General features: G+C 47.1%; 1 pseudogene; it reads right to left on the reverse strand.

Moving 5' to 3' along the window:
• Window positions 1-450: 450 nt before the first annotated feature.
• On the reverse strand, window positions 451-1,189 carry LOC135984080 (olfactory receptor 51L1-like; annotated as a pseudogene).
• Between the last annotated feature and the right edge of the window lie 12,832 nt (window positions 1,190-14,021).

The following is a 14,021-nucleotide window of genomic DNA, read 5'->3' on the forward strand; positions in this document are numbered from 1 at the left end:
ACAACGTTGTGGTGGACTCTGCTTCCCTGTGACCCTGTGTGTGGTGTGATGTATAAAGATGGTCTGATGGTTAGGGGGCTAGGCTGGGAATTGGGGGATCTAGGTTCTGTCCCCAACTTGGAAGATCATTTATGATACAAGCTTGGCAGCTGGGGTGGGGTAGGCTGGGGTGATATCCAAGAAAACCACATTTGGGCCTTAGGTTTATGCTCTGGAGTGGAGAAGGGAAGATGCCAGGAAACTGGCTGTGTCCTAACAAACTCCCCTCAGTAACAGCCAATCCGCTGGGACAGCCCTGCAGAATTCCCTGGATCTCTATGGAGCACGAGGCAGCTGATCCAGGGAGCCATGCCCCACTAGAAGGGGTTTGCTGATTGGACTCTTCTCCGATGAATAATTCCCAGAATCCTCCGACGGATCTGCTTTTTTTCAAGCTGTCGATGATGGGGTTCAGGACGCGATGGGGAAGAGGGGCATCAGCAGGTAGGCATCGGCCAGGAGCGTGTGCGAGAGGTGGGACAGGTGCCTCCCAAACCTGTGTAGGACGGACAACCCAATGAGTGGGATGTAGATGGTGCAGCAGGTGTGAGAAATGCAGGTGCTGAATACCCTGACGTGCTCTTCCCAGGAGGCAGTGCTCAGGACGGCCTTCAGGATCATGACATATGATGGGTGGATGGACAAGGAATCCAATCCCTTGGTCAGTACCATGGCAGTCACACCGTACAAGTTGACCTGTTGACCTGTTTTGTCCCCATGGGCCAACCTCCGCACATCCGAGTGCAGGCAGAAGGGAAGCCTTTTAATGAGGAAGACAACTGGCAGCATCACACAGACTGCCCGCAATAGAATCACCGCCCCTGCCTTTGTGCTCCTGGCATTTGTCAAGAGCATATCTCGGAGGGTTGCATATGGCCACAAAGCAGTCAAACGCCATGGCGACCCAGGACCCCAGACTCCGCGGTGGAGAAGGCTGGATGAAGTACATCTGGGTAACGCAGGCATTGAATTGGATGGAGCTGGAATCCAACCAGAAGATGCTCAGCATGGTGGGCAAGGTGAAGACAGATAAGCCCAAGTCTGCCAATGCCAGCGTCGAAAGGAAATAGAACATTGGGATGAGGAGACTGTGGTCCAGCCATATGACAGAGAGCATGATGTAGTTCACTGAGCTCAGAGGGAAAGCCATCCAATAATAGACATGCTGCAGCCCTGGAATTCCTGTGAGGATTCAGGCCAAGTGGCTGAAGCCAGTCTGACTCATCGCTGATGTCTCATGCATTCAGTGTCCTCTGTAGGTCCAAACAACAACTGTAATAACAGCAGCATTATCCATTTGTAGGTCATCTACCAAAATACTACACTAAAAGAACATTATTAAGGTTACAAAGTCAAGCACTTAAAAGTTAGGGCATGACAGAATTAAGACTGCCTGCCAGCCCTCTTTGTGTGTATCCCTCATGAGACAGTTTGTTATTACAGGCCACGTAGAATTTAGCCACAGGACCTCTGCCTCATTCAGTGCATAGCATGGACCGTGCTCGCTTCATGAGCAGCTATTCAAACTCTGATTGCTGTTCCTTGATCCGGGTCTGGCCTCTGGCTTTATTCAAACCCTGTACTGAAGACAGAGGAATTAATTTGTTTTCCAATTATTATGTCCATTGTAGAGATTGGGGAAATGAGGCACAGGGAGATCACGGTAAAAAGTGTCCCCTACTTCAGCATGGCCAAGCTGAGACGCCAGGACTGGAATCTTCAGAGTACTTAGCGTTAGGCAGCGCTTCGTATGTTCAAAACACAGTCCCCAGTGGCACCAATGAGTGTTCAGTGCCTCTGCACCCAGGATATGAGGATCACACAATTAGTGACACGTTCGGTTTAAGTGACTTGCCCAGTATCACACAGTCAGTCTGTGGCAGAGGCAGGGATCCGATCCAATTCTCCAGGGCAGCACTCAATAGCCTTCACCCTGAGACCATCCTCTCTCTTCCAGTGTACGTTGCTCTCACAAACTCTGCCTCAGCCTGATTGACGTTTACCCAGATCACCAAAAATAAACATGGATTCTCCCAGTTCTGCCCTCAGATGCGGTTGTGAGACTCCCTTTGGGGAGAGCGAAGTTGCCCCAGTCAAAGTCAAAGCAGAATTTGGTCAAACGGGAGTGGCAGTAGGTAACTGGCAATGCTCAGATGCTGTGGGGATGGGTGCCAGACAGAAAGAAAGGAAGGAAGGAAAAAAGAAAAAAAAAAAGAATGGTCAGCAGACAAAATGCAGTTAAACCAGAGAGAACTTACTACTGCAGGATCAGAAATAATGTGATTATTTTTGTATCTGGATGGATTTTTTATTTGGAACAAAGTTATATAAAATGTTTTAGTAGCTCTGTCATCTCCCTTCAAAGCCCGCAAGCCCATTCCCCAAACCTACACTGATGGGAGGAAAAACGGAGTTGTGTTTCAAAATTGCCAATAAAAGATCAAAGGGAAGGAAAAAATTCGGAATCGCGGCCATCAGCAAACACTGCGGCGTTGTCATGACAGTCTGAAATGTCAGCAATAAAAATGACAGCGACAGAGTCAGTTTAACATGAGAAGAGCCTGCCATATTTTTATGCAGCGCAAGGAGTGGGGATCACTTCTTAGGTACATTTACAGGACAACAGATGCTAAATAGGGTTGATGTCCAGAGGAAAAATCCAAACCGACCTGGGAATGCTATAAATGTGGTTAATGCAGATAGGCTCCAAAGCATCTTCGTCAATCTCCCAGTGTCTGCTCAGTCGGTTCGGCCAGCTGGCAAAGTGGAACACTTCCCCACTCTTTCCAGGGCAGGAGAGCTCAGATTAACATGAGCTAGCACAAATTGTACTTCACTGGGGGTTTCCATATGTCCACAGAGCCACATTCTCAGCTCCCTTTGTTCAGTTTGTGAGTCAAGTGTGCTTTGCCTGGGGGGTTAGAAAGTCAAAACCGAGTAAGGACGTCAAGATGTGGCTGGAGCAGACAGTGGCAAATGCCTTTTGGCTGTGAACTTTGAGGAGCCTCACTGCATGGCATGAAAGGTTATGAGGTGTAGGGAAGAGCTTGCTTTGCCCTCACCCACAACTATTTCACATTTGGGGACAATATATACCTTCAAGTCAGTGGCACTGCTATGGGTACCCGCATGGCCCCACAGTATGCCAACATTTTTATGGCTGACTTAGAACAACGCTTCCTTAGCTCTCGTCCCCTAACGCCCCAACTCTACTTGCGCTACATTGATGACATCTTCATCATCTGGACCCATGGAAAAGAAGCCCTGGAGGAATTCCACCATGATTTCAATAATTTCCATCCCACCATCAACCTCAGCCTAGATCAATCCACACAAGCGGTCCATTTCCTGGGCACTACTTTGCTAATAAGCGATGGTCACATAAATACCACCCTATACCGGAAACCTACTGACCGCTACACTTACCTACATGCCTCCAGCTTCCATCCAGGACACACCACACGATCCATTGTCTACAGCCAAGCTCTGAGATATAACCGCATTTGCTCCAATCCCTCAGACATAGACAAGCACCTACAAGATCTCTATCAAGCATTCTTAAAACTACAATACCCACCTGCTGAAGTGAAAAAGCAGATTGACAGAGCCAGACGAGTACCCAGAAGTCACCTCCTACAAGACAGGCCCAACAAAGAAAATAACAGAACACCACTAGCTGTCACCTTCAGCCCCCAACTAAAACCTCTCCAGTGCATCATCAGAGATCTACAACCTATCCTGAAAGATGATCCTTTACTCTCACAGATCTTAGGAGACAGACCTGTCCTCGCTTACAGACAACCCCCCAACCTAAAGCAAATACTCACTAGCAACCACACATCACTGAACAAAAACATTGACCCAGGAACCTATCCTTGTAACAAAGCCCGATGCCAACTCTGTCCACATATCTATTCAAGTGACATCATCATAGGACCTAATCATATCAGCCATACCATCAGGGGCTTGTTCACTTGCACATCTACCAATGTGATATATGCCATCATGTGCCAGCAATGCCCCTCTGCCATGTACATTGGCCAAACCGGACAGTCTCTACGCAAAAGAATTAATGGACACAAATCTGACATCAGGAATCATAATACTCAAAAACTAGTGGGAGAACACTTTAACCTGTCTGGCCATTCAATGACAGACCTGCGGGTGGCTATCTTACAACAGAAAAACTTCAAAAACAGACTCCAAGGAGAGACTGCTGAGCTGGAATTGATAGGCAAACTAGATACAATCAACTCAGGATTGAATAAGGACTGGAAATGGCTGAGCCATTACAAACATTGAATCTATCTCCCCTTGTAAGTATTCTCACACTTCTTATCAAACTGTCTGTACTGGGCTATCTTGATTATCACTTCAGAAGTTTTTTTCTCTTACTTAATTGGCCTCTCAGAGTTGGTAAGACAACTCCCACCTGTTTATGCTCTCTGTATGTGTGTATATATATCTCCTCAATATATGTTCCACTCTATATGCATCCGAAGAAGTGGGCTGTAGCCCACGAAAGCTTATGCTCTAATAAATTTGTTAGTCTCTAAGGTGCCACAAGTACTCCTGTTCTTTTTGCGGATACAGACTAACACGGCTGCTACTCTGAAATAGTAACGGAGAGTCCTGTGGCACCTTTAAGACTAACAGATGTATTGGAGCATAAGCTTTCGTGGCTGAATGCCCACTTGGTCGGATGGGCATTCACCCACGAAAGCTTATGCTCCAATACATCTGTTACTCTTAAAGGTGCCACAGGACTCTCTGTTGCTTTTTACAGATCCAGACTAACACGGCTACCCCTCTGATACTTGTTTCAATAGTATGTCTGTCCAAAGCTTGCAAATCGCTCAGTAACAAAGCAGAACAATTTAAAGCGCTGTCGCCACGATGGGATTAATCAAAGTGACAAACGCTGCCCAGAGCCCTTCTAGCACCATGAGCGACAATTCCCATGGGATCATTTGAACACAGGCTTCCCCGAACAAGCCAACATGGATTTTCAGTGACACTAAGAAAAAGCTCTGACTGCAATTGAAGTGACTGGAGTCAGAGAGAGGAGAACTTTGGTAACCGACAAGAGAGACTGTTCGTAACTTTCAAACAGGAGGAAACAGAACCATTGTGAAATCAGTATCATTAGTGATTGTGTATATGTGCCATACATATCATTGGATATAGGAACAATGAGCTTATTGATCAGACCCCGGGGAGCTTTTTCAGCCCAAACCTATATATATATATAGGAACAAAATGAATATTTGGTGAAATTGACTTTCTGTCTCAGCACTTTTCTGACAGGTCATCTCACTTCTGCAGCAGACACGTCTCACTTTGAACCAGTCCCTTTAATACATTACCCGTACAGTAGGTGGGACGTGGGACTTCCTATCTATTTCGTTGCACTGCACATGGCAAAGCCAGCACTTACCCCAAATCACAGCAGAGGAGACAAGCCAGATGCCTCATGAAAGAAGAGGCACAAAAGAAGACCCCAGACACAAGCAATCTGCCTGAATCTCATCCTGGCCAGAAGGAATGCACGGAGAGCCTTTATTATAGCACAGCCATATCAAACCCAATGGGTTCATTTCACCAGCAGGGGATCTCAGCTTGAGGTCACAGTTTCTCAGTGGAAACCTGTCCAAGGCTGGGAACACGAGGGCTGGGTAGTGGATTGCACCCTGGTGGGGAACAAATATTTGATAAGGGGCTCTTCAGTCGAGCAGACAAAGGCATAACAAGATCCAATGGGTGGAAGGTGAAACTGGACAAATTTGGACTGGCAATAAGGTGTCCATTTTTCATAGTGAGGTAATTAACCCTGGGAACAATTTATCAAGTGGATTCACTGGCAATTTTAAAATCAAGGCTGGATTTTTTTCTAAGATATCTGCTCTAGTTCAAACTGGAATTAATTCAGGAAAGGTTTATGGATACAGGAGGTCAGACACCAAATGATCACAATGATACCTTCTGGCCTTAGAGTCTATGAATCTATGAAAATCTCTCTATAGACTGGAGAGATGTAGATGGGTCCCAAATATGGTGATTCAGGGGCAATTCAGACTTGGGTCTCTTAGAAATGGGAAAAATGGGAAAAATTCTGATTTGGTTCTGGAAAGAGGTAGCGTTAGAGGAGGAATCCAAGGCGATTCAAAGGTGTGTCTCAGGATGGTGTCCCCACCAGGGCAGGAGCAGTCATCACACCCAATGCAAGAGGAAGATGCTTCGTTTGGGGGAAGGGGGAGCTGTATAGCGTTGGGGATTCATGGATTAAAGATCCATCCTTAGGGAACACTGAACCACTGCTCTCTAACTCTTGATGTCTGGAGGCTCCTCACTGACATAGGAAGAAGTTTGATGCTGAAATCAACCTCAGTGGCTTCTGGAGAGCTTAAATTGTGATGTCCTGGTCAGCCATTGCCAAGGCAAGATATTGCACAGGCACTAGGGGGCTGTTTCCTGGTAGGGGACAGGGTCCCCCACGTCCAAGGTGTTGCCTGGGAGATAGTGCATTTCCTTTGCCTCCCCCTGGAAATTTAATCCTTTCTTCTAGGGAAGTCCTAGACTATTTTTTTGGTGGGATAAGGGACATTGCACCATCTGCAGGTGAAATTCTGTCCTTGGTCAAATGCATTTGCATTCGTAGTTTTTAAGGCCAGAGGGACCAATGGACTAGCCTGACCTCCTGCATAATGTGACGAAGTGGGGTTTTCCCCTTTGTTATGTTGCATGTGAGTCTTACTTTCTTGTATGAATACTGCGTGTACCTCAGTTTCCCTGTGTACTGCACCAATGCCTAGGTGATGGGAATATGAGTGCCCCCACCGCACCCCTTCTCCCCATGTTAATGGGTAGATAGTAGACAGAGATATTTGGAGAAAGGTGACTGTGGGGAGACACAAACACTTTCTGCAGGCACACTGGGCTATTGCTAAGGGATCAGAAATCAATCAGTAACTATCATCATACTGTGCAGCACCTTTCATTGAAGGATCTTCAAAACACCTAGCAAAGGAAAGTGGCTATGAACATATACCCATTATACTGAGAGGTAAACTGAGGGAAAGGGAGATGTGACTTGGTGAAGGTCACACAGAGAATGACAGACAGAACCTAGGAGTCCTGACTTCTCTGCTGTAACCACGGTCTCTCCATTAGTAACAAGAAGGAAATGGACTCACGGTCTAGCAGGGATTGTTCATTAGGTGGGTGTGACGGACTTGCCCAGGATGCAACCTGGAACGGGGGTACCGCTGAGCCCTCTGGCATACCAACCTGGGCTCCCTCTCACACTGTGAGGCTGTGACAAGCAGCAATCCTCTCTGGGTTCTGCACTTCCACAGCCAGACACAGCCAGGGATGCACCCAGCTGCAGTTACATGAATGCTTTCACTAGGCACTCATGAGCCAACAATAGAGAGGCTCCAGCCAATTCCCCCCCACCCCAGCTCTCCAGCCTAGGACCCCAGAGCTGTACCATCTTACCCTGGTCAGAAGCCCGGCGAGGGTAAGTTTATTCCCCAATCTGCCCCCACCCCCTCAGTGTGGAGAGGACAATGCACCAGCCCCTGGCCCTGAGCAGGTTTCCCTTTTGCATTTCAAACAGAACGAGGTTTCCAGTCCAATGCCTGGTGGACAAGTGTCCGCGTCACAAAACCGAGATGGATGGAACTAAGAGCTCTCTCCTCTGTGAGGTTGTGTCGTCAGGTCAGAGAGCAGGGTCGCACGTGAGAGCCACTGAGAACTCAAGCTGCTTGTCAGCCCGGAAACTTTCTCCACCACTGAATTCACTAAGACCTCTAGTCCTGTAATGATTTTTGTGTTGGTTGGTTGGTTTTTAATTTCTGGGGCTGGGCACAGCCCGAGCATGCAGTACTGCAGGCCAGACCCTCAGCTGACCCCGGCTTTGGTGCTGACGCGGTATCAAAACCTCTGCAGAATAGAAGAGAATTCATAGAGTTCAAGGTCAGAAAGGACCACTGTGATCATCTGCTCTGACCTCCGGCATGACACACGCCAGAGAACTTCCCCCATTCCATGCCCGCTGCGGGTCTTGTAGCCCTGGATCTCACACTGCAGTGCTCTTGCTAGCTAAGTCATTTCTCATGGGAAGACTAGGCAAGAAAGAATAGGACTATTGGTCTGGACACAGCAGTGTCAAATGCCTTATGTCTAATCTTGGCAAGATTAGATTATCAGTCAACGTTGATTTCACCACTCACACAAACCGACAAGAAATATTCCCATTGATGATTCTAGACATTTACCGCTAGGCAAAGGAAGACAAATGCTACTTGAGAACATATTAGAGTTTCAGTTAAGGATATTGACTGGGTATATTTTGACCTGTGATGGTGACAATTTGATGTTTAACAGCTATAAAGCTTTCATTTTTGGAACCTCAATGTCTGCCATTAAATAATTGTCTGATCCCCGCCATTGCCTGGCACCCTCCCCGCCCCCCCATAATTTCCTGCAAGTGTGAACATTTAAATAGATAAAAATGGGAAAAAAATGCTCTAAAATAAACATCAATATTATCCATCAAAATTATATTAAAAAAATCGAATTCTCTCCCGCTTTCTGGGAAAAAAATCAGTGTCTTTAGCTGAAAAGTATAAGCAGAAGCAGTTGTGTGGGTGTTTGAATGACTGCTGATCCAGCCGGAGAAGATCTGATGTAGGGTGGGATTTCTTGGGCACACAGAGAAAATCCACATCGCCCTGGGGTGTGGAATATTTTCCCTGCTAACGTGTCACTTCCATCGCCTTTCCTTCCCGGCAGAGCTGGGGGAATGGTAGATAATCGTTAGCCAAATATGATATTGGAAAACAATAGTGGATAAGTTATTCAACGGCTACATTTGCAAATTATTCAGCGAGCTCGGTAAGCCGGGTGGATATTGGAGAGAAAAAATGATGGAGGTAATGATCTAAAAAGATCAGAAGACGTGCTGAAGGCATGAACTGAGGAGTGTCGTCTGGCCAGCGCGTCTGTGGGTTTGTCCGCATTAGAAATGGAGCTGTATTTAACAGCCATTGTCCAGGTAGCTGCTGGTCTGAACAGAGCCAGCCCCTGCATAGAGACAATCTCCCTCTGGAAGAGGCCAATCATGTTGTCCGCACAGGGAGTAGAATTTGGTTTACTTTGTAGTGTACTGGTTCTTAACAAGAACCCAAGGCCAGGTTTTTTTAAGGTATTTAGGTTCCTAACTCTGATTTCAATGGGAGTTAGGCACCTAAATATCTTTAAAAACCTGACCATGGTCTATATATAGCACTTGGCATCCACAGGTCTCAAAGTGCTTTACCAAGGGGGACCAGGGCCATCAGCCCCCTTTTAACAACAGAGAGACTAACAGGTAATCAAGAATAAGCCTCCTCCAGGGCCCTAAATCCCATTGGCACAGAACTTGGGCACCTAAATCAGCTAGGTGCATTTGAAAATGTTACGCTGGGTGTTTAGGTGACTGGGCCAAGACAACACAGAAAGTCAGTAGCAGAGCCTAGACCCAGGTCGCTTGACGTCACATGTCTGCTGATGCACAGCTTGTGTAGCGTGTGTGTATGTGTCTGTGAGAGAGAGAGACAGGCAGACAGTGCATGCAGGTACCCCTTCATGGGCTACAAGTCTGCCTGACACAACCTGCCAGGTGTTGCCGTTGTCTTTGGCAGGACGCTGTACTCTGGTCAAAGCAGGCAATTTAAAACTCAGCACAGCATTTCTTGTCAGGTTTAGGTCACAACCGTCCACTTTTTCTGGGTACTAGACCTGCATGTGGGGGCATCATTAAACGGAGGCTATTTTTTAAGGTACATTCAGGCCCCCAGGGGGGTGCGGTGGGGGTAGAGCTTTGGGGAGAAGGGGCAGTGTGGGGTGGGGGGCTCGGGGAGAAGGGGCAGGATGGAGGCACAGCCTTGGGGAGAAGGGGTGAGGTGAGGACAGGGGCTCAGGGAGAAGGGGCGGCGTGGGGGCAGGGGATTGGGGAGAAGGAGTGGGATGGGGGCAGGGCCTTGGGGATAAGGGGTTATGTGGGGGCAGGGAATCGGGGAGATGGGGTGGTATGGGGGCAGGGTCTCAGGGAGAAGGGGTAGGGTGGGGGCAGGACCTTGGGGAAAAGGGGCAGGACCTTGGGGAAAAGGGGCAGGATGGGGGCAAGGCCTCGGGGAGAAGGGGTGGGGTGGGGGCAGGGGTACAGGGAAAAGGGGCGGGGTGGGGGCAGGGACTTGGGGCTCAAGGTGGCCTGGGGACAGGGCCACGGGGAGAAGGGGTTATGTGGGGGCAGGGGCTTGGGGAGAAGTGTTGGGGTGGGGGCAGGGGATTGGGTAGAAGGGGCAGTGTGGGAGTAGGGGATTGGCGGAAAGGGGTAGGGTGGGGGCAGGGCCTCAGGGAGAAGAGGTGGCGTGGGGGCAGGGCCTCAGGGAGAAGTGTGCCAGGCTCAGATAGAATGACATGGGCCTATATCTTCAAAGGGTGTTAAGCAACTAACCCCCAGTGATAAGATTTAGACCCTGGTCCTTGTGCCAATGGGCTGGCAATGTACTTTCCAGCATGGCGCATGGCAGGGGGCAGGGCAAACAGTGGTGCGTAGGAGATGGATAAAGAAGGACCAAGGTTCCAGCCAGCTGTTTATTTACTGAGGTCCCCACTTCAGCAAAGTGCCTCGACTTCAGTGGAACTCAAAGAGCTTCAGTTTCTTAGCTGTAGTGAGCCCAGTGTGTGTGTGTGTGTGGTGGGGAGTTGGGGGGTTGGACTGGAAAAATGCACCAGCTTCCTTGGAATATCAAGGCAGGGCAGGGAAGATACAGCCACATGGGGGTCCGTTCTCTAGTACTGTCCAACGGGAACCGGGGTTCCCATGGGCTCCACTTAAGGGGACCTAAGGAGAATGATTCATGGATTCCAAGTCCAGAAGGGACCATCGTGATCATCTAGTTTGACTCTCTGTGTAGCACAGGCCAGAGACCTGCCCACAATAATCCCTAGAGCAGAGCTTTTAGAAAAAAACAGCCAATTGTCAAGTGATGGAGAATCCACCAAGAGCCTGGGTAAATCTCCTAGGGGAGGATTTATTAAAGAGGATACTCTATATCCTAGGCAAGAAAAGAGGATAGACGTTGATGAAGTGCAGGTAGGGACTGAAGAGAAACAGACAAAAGAAAGAGTTTCATTCAATTACATCCCATGAAGGTGGACATCTAAATATTGACCAAGTTTCTAAGTGCTTGTGTAGTCTAAGTGCTGGAAGTCTAAATACTAAGATGGGTGAACTTGAGTGGCTGATATTAAATGAGGACATTGCTATAACAGGGCTCACAGAAACGTGATGGAACGATGATAATGAACGGGACAGGGTAATACCAGGGCACAAAAGGTAGAGGAATGACCGTGTAGGTCGTGCTGGTAAGGGCGTGGCACTATGTGTGAAAGAAAGAAAGTCAAATATAGTAAAAATCTTAAATGAATCAAACTGAACCATAGAATATGCATAGAAATTCCATGCTTGGATAAGAGTATAGCAATAGGAATATATTACTGACCAGCTGACCAGGGTGGTGACAGTGACTGTGAAATGTTCAGGGACATTAGCGAGGTTAAGATAACAAAAAATCCCAATAGTAATAGGGGATTTTAACTATCCCTGTATTGACTGGGTACATGTCACCTCAGGACGGGATGCAGAGAAAAAATTTCTAGGCAGCACTGCTTCCTGGAGCAGCTGGTCCTGGAACCCACAAGGGGAGAGGAAATTCTTGATTTAGTCCTAAGTGGAGCACAGGGTCTGGTCCAAGAGGTAAATATATCTGCAGCACTTGGTAATAGTGACTATAATGTAATTAAATTTAACATCCTTGTAGGGAGTGAAATACCAACAAAGCTCACCATGGTAACATTTAACTTCCAAAAGGGGAACTACATAAGAATGCGGTAGTTAGTTAACGGACATTAAAAGGAAGAGTAACAAGAGTGAAGTGCCTGCAAGCTGCATGGAAATAATTTAACAACATCATAATCAAAGCTCAAACTAAATGTATCCCCTAAATTACCACCACAACAAAAAAAATCCCAGTAAGATGTCCAAAAAACCACCATTGAAGCTAAACACTGAGAATAAAGAGGTGGTTAGAGGCAAAAAGAAATCTGTTAAAAATTGGAAGTCAAATCGTACTGAGGAAAATAGAAAGGAGCATTAACTCTGGCAAGTCAAGTTTAAGGGTATAATTAGGCAGGCCAAACAAGAATTTGAAGAACAACTAGAAAAAGACACAAGAACTAACAACAATTTTTTTTCAAAGTACATCAGAAGCAGGAAGCCTGCTAAACAATGAGTGGGGACCCTGGACGATTCAGGTACTAAAGGAGCAGACAAAGAAGATGAAGCTATTGTAGGGAGGATAAATGCATCGGTTTTCACTGCAGATGATATGAGGGAGATTCTCACACCTGATTCTTTTTAGGTGACAGATCTGAGGAACTGTCCCACATTGCGGTATCATTAGAAGAGGTTTTTGGAACAAATTGATCAATTAAACAGTAATAATTCACCAGGACCAGATGGGACTCACCTAAGAGTTCTGAAGGAACTCAAATATCAGATTGGACAATTACTAACCATGGTATGTAACGTATCACTTAAATCAACCTCTGTACCAGATGACTGGCAGAGAGCTAATCTGATGCTGATTTTTAAAAAAGGCTCCAGAGGTGATCTTGGTACATGTAGGAAAGGGGGATCCGGTGGATATAGTGTACTTGGACTTTCAGAAAGCCTCTGTGATGGAGCAGGGAGCGGGGCAGATTTGACCTGGGAATGTTGCAGGGGATTTACATTGGGGATGGGGGACTTCCCTTGAAGGAAGCTACCTGAGCTGTAACCTGAGCCAGGAGGGGGGTTGGGAGAAGTGACACCTTCTGGCGGGGAGACTGGACAAAGGAGGAGGAGGAGCTGGGGGGGAGGGGGGAAAGAGCTGCTGGAGGAATTTTTAATTTCAGTTTGGTGCTGGGTGGTGGAACGCAGGGAACCCCAAGGTTGGGGTCTAAGCTCCCTGTCCCCCAGAAGGACTTGACTGAGGGGTCCTGGCTGTACCTACAAGCCCTGTTTTAGACTGCGTTCCTACTGTCCAATAATCCTTTTGTTTTACTGGCTGGCTGAGAGTCACGGTGAATCCCAGGAAGAGGGGGGCAGGGCCCTGACGTCCCCCCCCACTCCGTGACAGCCTCTGACAATGTTCCTCACCAAAGGCTCTTAGGCAAAGTCAATTGTCATGAATTAAGAAGAAAGGTCCTCTCATGGATCAGAAACTGGTTAAAATAGGAAACAAAGGGTAGAAATAAATGGTCATTTTTCAGAATGGAGAGGAGTAACTAGTGGTGTCCCACAGGGGTCTGTACTGGGACCAGTCCTATTCAACAGATTCATAAGTGATCTGGAAAAAGGGATAAACCGTGAGGTGGGAAAATTCCCATTCGAGGCAAAATAACTCAAGATAGTTAAGTCCCAAGCAGATTACAAAGAGTTACAAAGGGATCTCACAAAACTGGGTGAGTGGGCAACAAAGTGGCAGATGAAAGTCAATGTTGACAAAGGAAAAGTAATGCACATTGAAAACGTAATTCCAGCTATTCAAACAAAATGATGGGGTGTAAATTAGCTGTTACCACTCAAGAAAGAGATCCTGGGGTCATTACCCCTAGTTCTTTGAAAACACCCACTCAATGTGCAGCAGCAGTCAAAAACCACAACCAAATCAAAACTAACACAATGCGAAGAACCATTAGGAAAGGGATAGAAAATAAGACATAAAATATCATATTGTCTCTCTATATACCCAGGATCTGCCCAAACCTTGGATACTGCGTGCAGTTCTGGTTGCCCCATCTCAAAAAAGATATACTGGAATTGGAAAAGGTACAGAAAAGGGTGACAAAAATGATGAGGGGTATGGAACAGATTCCATATGAGGGGAGAT

Source organism: Chrysemys picta, chromosome 1 (genome assembly GCF_011386835.1).
Source record: "Chrysemys picta bellii isolate R12L10 chromosome 1, ASM1138683v2, whole genome shotgun sequence".
Classification (NCBI taxonomy): domain Eukaryota; kingdom Metazoa; phylum Chordata; order Testudines; family Emydidae; genus Chrysemys; species Chrysemys picta.